Source organism: Salvia miltiorrhiza, chromosome 3 (assembly GCF_028751815.1).
Source record: "Salvia miltiorrhiza cultivar Shanhuang (shh) chromosome 3, IMPLAD_Smil_shh, whole genome shotgun sequence".
In the NCBI taxonomy this organism is placed as follows: Eukaryota; Viridiplantae; Streptophyta; class Magnoliopsida; order Lamiales; family Lamiaceae; genus Salvia; species Salvia miltiorrhiza.
In genome coordinates, this window is record NC_080389.1 from 12,077,764 (window position 1) to 12,084,586 (window position 6,823).

Below are 6,823 nucleotides of genomic sequence, written 5' to 3' on the forward strand. Positions count from 1 at the left end.
CACCTGGTGGCTGGTCGCGGTGGCCGAAGGAGAAGAGGGGAGGGGTGAATTTTCGATCTGGACTTTGGGGGCTGAGAGAGAGCGGTCGTGGTTTGGGGTCTGGGTTCTGAAACGGCACGGCGGCTTACCGCTGTCAGTTCGCCGGAGGGAGATGGCGGCCGGGGCGGTGCAGGCGGCTGCGGGCGCTCTTCGGGGTGGCGCTGTACCCGCTGAACCGGTCGCAGATGGTGGAGCTCGGGGCGTTACAGGGGCGTCGGGTTTCGGTGAGTGAAGGGAGAGCCGAGGGTGGCGCGGCCTATCGCCGCTGCTCCTCAGGCGAATTCCGTGGCGGCGACGGCTGGATCGAGCAAGAGAGAGAGATGATGAACAGTGTTCGTTTCTTGAGAATGTAGAGAGAGATAGAGGAGAAGAGAGAGTCGGGAGAGAGAGCCGAGAGATAGAGATAGAGAGAGAGAGGCGCATGTTTTGATGTGTGTGTTGGGAGGTGTAATTGTGTGTGTATATTTAGGTTAGGAATTGGGCCGGGTTTGGGCCGATTTTTTTTAAATGTTGGGCCGATTTAATTAAATTCTTGGGCCGATTTAATTAAATTCTTGGGCCGATTTAATTAAAGGATTTGGGCCTATTTTAATTTAATTGTTTGGGCCTTATTCAAAGAAAAACATGATAGACTTAATTTATCTAATTAATTTGGGCTTATATCTATTTAAATTATTTGAGCTCTTAATAATTAATTTAAATTGAGCTTGATTAATTTAATTATATATTGACCTTTAAATTAATTATTTAAATGGAGTTCTTTATTTCAAGTATTTATAAATGGATTATAAAAAGAAATATTTTGAGTTAAACTCTCATTTAAATTAATTCTTTTCAAATGACTTATTAATATGGATTATTTGAAAATGATTAAATGATTTTAAATATAAGAAAGCATGATCTATGATGATATAATTTATCTATGTAATATTATAGGATTTGTTTTTAAATGACGGAATATTTGACTTGATGACATAAATAGAACGAGTTATGATTAATGCGCATGTTGATGTTCGAATAAATAGTTTCGAACCTAAATGATAGTTATGTGATAATGTTTTGAGTTTAAGGTTTTGACGAGATAAGATTATTAATCCGACCTCATAAGACGAGCTTTAATTCCTTAAATAGGATTAGCATCTCATAATTTAATTAAAGGAATATGAGTCATGCATAATCATTTCACGCATCCTCATTTATTGAGATTTTTCGAGAATTAGAATCTTATTTTATTTTCTCGAATTAAAGGTCAAGCACCAGAGTTAGAGCTAAACCGTGAGTCTGCTATTCAGGTGGGCTTTCTACGTATAAATTAAAACCATATATATATTAGAATTTGCTAAGACTTTATGCTTATGAATTTAAATGATATTGTCAATGCCTAAATGCTTTATGTTTTATTATTAATTGCCTATCTGATGTTAATCGAATTCGGATTCTGGATGGGACTGCAAATCCCTTCGGAATTAGTGTACACCTTGTGATCGTGAGTCATCTAGCGGGTTGGCCGATCATAGTGTCCGTAGAGGGAGGCCTCCCTCTCGGCACGAGTTACTGATATGGTGATTAATGATATAAAATACCTGCGCGGGTTATTGATGAAAGAAATGATATTATGTTTGGTAAATACGAGTCTTTAAAGGAAAACCCTCGTATCTTACTACTGTTGAAAGGCTTGACAATAAAATATTATGCATGTATGTAAATTTCGGCAAGTGTCCACTAAGTACTCTTGTACTTAGCCCTGTATGTATTTATAAATGTGCAGGTTGAGCTGTGATTGAGGATGTAGTGTGCAAGCGGAGCTTTTGTCAATTTAGGACGAGAACCTCAGAGTGGAGTATATGTCTTCATACATATACTCAAGTTATTGTTATTCCGCTGCGAACACTGATTTTACTAAAGACATTATGTTATCTTGTCAAAACAATATGTATTATTTAATAATGTACTCAAACTCGTTGAGTACCTCTTTTGGATAATATTATGTACGGTTCCTTTTGACCTTCGTTAAATTCTAATTAATTTCAATTGTTTTCCTTATACAAGACGAGTCATCAAGAAACCGAATATGCCCCTTTCTAACTCCCGCTCCTAAATTCCCTCCCTTAGTCGCGGTTTCCCCGAAATTGCTATCCTTAGCAAGTGCGGTCGTGACATTTTTTTCTCTTTTGAAATTCTACTCTTAAGAAATCTACTTGAAATCCATGGTGCAAAGGCAGATCATAGAATCAACCAAAAACGAGACTTGAGAAAGCCATTAATGGAATATTACCGTTATGTATGAGCGCCTGACAAACATGGTTTTCGTACCTCAATTCCACATGTTTTGTTGTCATTTCCCTTCATGTTTTGCTTGTGAATGCTTGTTTGTGCCCGAATATTTAGTTTTATGAAGATTTGATATCTTTGTGTAGTTTTGGACAAACATGGTTTTCGTACCTCAATTCCACATGTTTTGTTGTCATTTCCCTTCATGTTTTGCTTGTGAATGCTTGTTTGTGCCCGAATATTTAGTTTTATGAAGATTTGATATCTTTGTGTAGTTTTGGAGTAATTTCAGGAAAAATCAAGGATTAATTGGAGGATTTTGAAGATATGAGATTGAAGTACGTCTCGAGAGGAATCCGTGAGCGCAAACGGCGACCAAATCCGAGTCCGGACGAGGGAGAACGGAGCAAAACGAGCGGCCTGCGCAATACGCCCAGTAGCCCGCGGTCACCACCCGCGGCCGCGGGGTGGGACCGCGGGTCAGCTGCCCCCGACTCAGGAGACACCCGCGGTCACCACCCGCGGCCGCGGGGTGGGACCGCGGGTCCCCTGACTCTTCCCCACGTTTGAAGGCCGCGGACGCGGGCCGTGACCGCGGGAAAAGAGCGGAGCATCCCCAAGTGGGCCCCAGTCGCGTTTTTCAGCCCTTAACCCCCATTTTTCCCCTTTTCCTCACATTATTCATCATCCCCAACATCACACCCACTCCATCTTCCCCAATTCTCTCCAATTCCAAACCCTAGCCTCCATTCTCTACCATTTTTTCTCTCTTCCACACACAAAAACAACACCAAAATCAAATAAAGAAGGGGAAGACTTGGAAAGGAGCTCATCAAGACTACATGATTGAAGATCAAGATTATAGGATTTGTCTATGAATCTCTATCTCTCTATATCTTTATTTATGTTTTCTTATGACTTGAGATTTGCTTTTATTATGAATATGCTTGGCTAAAATCTCTTATCTTAGGGATTAGATTAGATGGATTTGTAATGGATTGATTTCTTTGTTCAATATATATCTTGATTGTGCTTATTGTTATCTTTTCAAGTCCTAGATTTATCTCTTGTATGATTGGTTGGCCACCTTTTGTGCATTTCTAATTTGTGATTTGAATCGGGAGAGGATAATTACAATAGATTAGGAGTTTGATACATATCATCTCAATAAACCGGGAGGTTGAGAGGTGGGTGAGGGCTTGTTGATCTTTTGTGCTCTTGGGAGTTATAGGTTAGAAATTGACCGGGGACGGCAATTATGACCCGTAATCTACTGTTTTAGTCGTCCGGGAGGGGGCTAAAACTAGTGGGGAGATCGCCCTAGATAAGTAGGCCATATCAAGATTAATATTGCTTTAGATTGAAGTTCATTACGATCCATCGAAATCTAGTCCCTAGGATAACTTTCCTTCGAGTCATTCCCCAATTTATTAACTAAGTTTATCTTGTTGTTATTTTATTTACTTGCTTTATTTAGCTTTGTTTTAGTTCTCAATATCTCTTCATCTTTGGTTGTCTAAATAGATTGAAAACAACTTATTAATAGTATTTAGAAGTTTAAATTCACCAGTCCTTGTGGAATACGACCTTGCTTCCCTTATATTGCAACTACACCGTATACTTGCGGCGTGGTGAAAATAATAGCGAACAAGTTTTTGGCGCCGTTGCCGGGGATTGGTTGAGTTTTTACTTTTGATATTGTGAAAAGTTGTTTTTATCTAATTTAGATATTGTTTTTATGTTTGTTTATTTATATGTTTATTTATTTTTGTTAGAGAAAATTGCTCCACAACCGTGAAAGCGGCACCAAAAATGGATGATGGAAGGAATGAGTTGGTTGAGCAACTCCAACTACAATTGGCGTTGATGCAACTTAAGTTGCGTGTTTTAGAAGCCAAAAGAAATTGTAGGCAACCATTGATCCAAGAAGCCTTCCAACCAACACCTTCTTATGGTGGGTATTATTACATGGGGTGCAATGCCATGGAGTGGAAATCACCTTCGGAGTATGAAGACCATTTCAATAGTTGGAATTATGAAAATTCTTATTTCACTCAAGAAGGCTTTCAAGGGGAAAATGGTACTATCAAGAGGAGAAACCGAACGTTAGAGACGATCTTCTACAATGCTTCATAGCTACACAAGCTTGGATAGAAAAAAGTCTAGCAAAATCGGAGGTTATGCTAGAAGAGCAAAGAAGGTCTTTGGCTACCACTATGGAAAATCAAAAGCGAATTGATGATTTGTGTATGACCATTAGCCTTCAAAATGGAACCTTGTATGAGGAACCAATGCCAATGCTAAGTGAAGAGCCTCAAGAAGTTGAAGAAAAGTATGAAGAAGATGAGGATCAATTCTCCAAACCCCTTGAAGTCGAGAGCCCAACTTTTCCGACACAACCTCTTCAATTCCAAAAAGATGAAGATTTCACAAGCTTTAAAGAAAGCAAAGTCAAAAATTTTGTCGATCCTTACCTCGACACGGGCGATTCTATGAAGGCTTGCTTCTTTCACTTTTATTTATCTTCATCTTTTGATTTTCATTTTGATTTATCTAATAAGGAATTGTTTGAGTGTTGTGGTACTTTAGATGGTGAACGAGATTACCATGACGCCCGTGATGTCTCAAGAATTGCAAAGCCACCATATTTTTGGGTCGCGGTGGATGGAGCATACAAATTTGATGAGAAATGGCCACCGCCTAAGCCTCCACCTTCCTTGTGAGTACGAGACAAGTAGCCATTTTCTTCTTCTTCGTCCAAATTTATTTCTCCTTTGTGTGAAATAAGTTTGGGGGGAGGGTGAAGACGGGTTACTTATCTCATTTATCCATTGTTTATTTATTTTATTTTTTTTTCTTGTTTAGTTACTTTAGTTTAGTTATTTTACAATAATTAGTTTTGTCTATGTTTTTGAGCTTTTCCTTGTCTTTTATTTTTGAGCTTGATTGTTGAAAAACATGAGTTGGATGAAATGTGTGTTGGGCTTATGATATGAATGTTGTTTTTGAAAAGAATTTGTTGTGTTTCACTTGTTGATTTTGCATGTAGAGTTTGAACTTGTGACAAATGAGCTAAATGTTGTACCTCCAAGAACTTGAAAACGAAAATGAGCTTGTGAGAATTGAGCCCTTGATTGTCATACATTTGCAATCTCATTTTGTTCTTGAGTGTAAATCATTTGAGCATGTGTGTTGATCTCTAGAACTTGCCATGAGTCCTCTCTTGAAAATAAAAGTAGATGTGTTGTTAATATTGAAGTGATTTAAGGCCATCCTTGTTAGCCACTTGACTTAAATTGTGTCCAAATTCTCATATGATCCTAGTTTACCCTCTTTATGCCTTGTAGCATTTCTTTGAATTAACCAATGATGGGTAGAACTTAGATTGTTAGTGGTTACTTTGATAAAAATGTTTGGGAAATGATTGAAATTGCTTATCAAGCTTTGATTGAGTGAAAATCACTAGTTCCCTTTGAGCTTAAAAAGAAAAAGAAAAAAAAAGAAAAAAAAATAAAAATGAATGTGAATAAAAGAGCATAAAGGGGAGTGATTTGCCTTTTGAATCATATCATGATAAGTATCACTAAGGGTGAAAAGAAGAAATGTGGGGATATTGGTTTTTGATTGATTAAAAAAGAGAAATGGTGAATTTGACTTGTTCATTGTGATTGTTAGATTGTGGGATATGAGTCATTTGCCTAAAAACACCTCACCTCACCAAAGAGCCCTCATTACAACCTTATGAAAGCCCTTGTTGATCATTATTTATAACACATTGAAGTATAGAGAGTTAGGATAAATGGCAAGCCTATGGTAGATTGCATACATGGTTCAATTTGAGTGCAAACACGTCCAATCTAAACACTTGAGAGTTGAGTGCATCATTGAAACATCCACATTTGTGAGGATTCAAGCTTGGAGGCCATAATATTGAACTCTTCATCACTTGTGATTTCTTGGAATGCATTTCTACTTGTGATACACTTTTTAAAGATTTTTTGAAAAATTGTTGAAGCCCTTGAAATGACACCAATTCATGCTTACATGTTTGTTTACTTTTATTTCTCTTCTCTTCGTCGTTTGGGGACAAACAACACTTTAAGTTTGGGGGGGTTGACAAACATGGTTTTCGTACCTCAATTCCACATGTTTTGTTGTCATTTCCCTTCATGTTTTGCTTGTGAATGCTTGTTTGTGCCCGAATATTTAGTTTTATGAAGATTTGATATCTTTGTGTAGTTTTGGAGTAATTTCAGGAAAAATCAAGGATTAATTGGAGGATTTTGAAGATATGAGATTGAAGTACGTCTCGAGAGGAATCCGTGAGCGCAAACGGCGACCAAATCCGAGTCCGGACGAGGGAGAACGGAGCAAAACGAGCGGCCTGCGCAATACGCCCAGTAGCCCGCGGTCACCACCCGCGGCCGCGGGGTGGGACCGCGGGTCAGCTGCCCCCGACTCAGGAGACACCCGCGGTCACCACCCGCGGCCGCGGGGTGGGACCGCGGGTCCC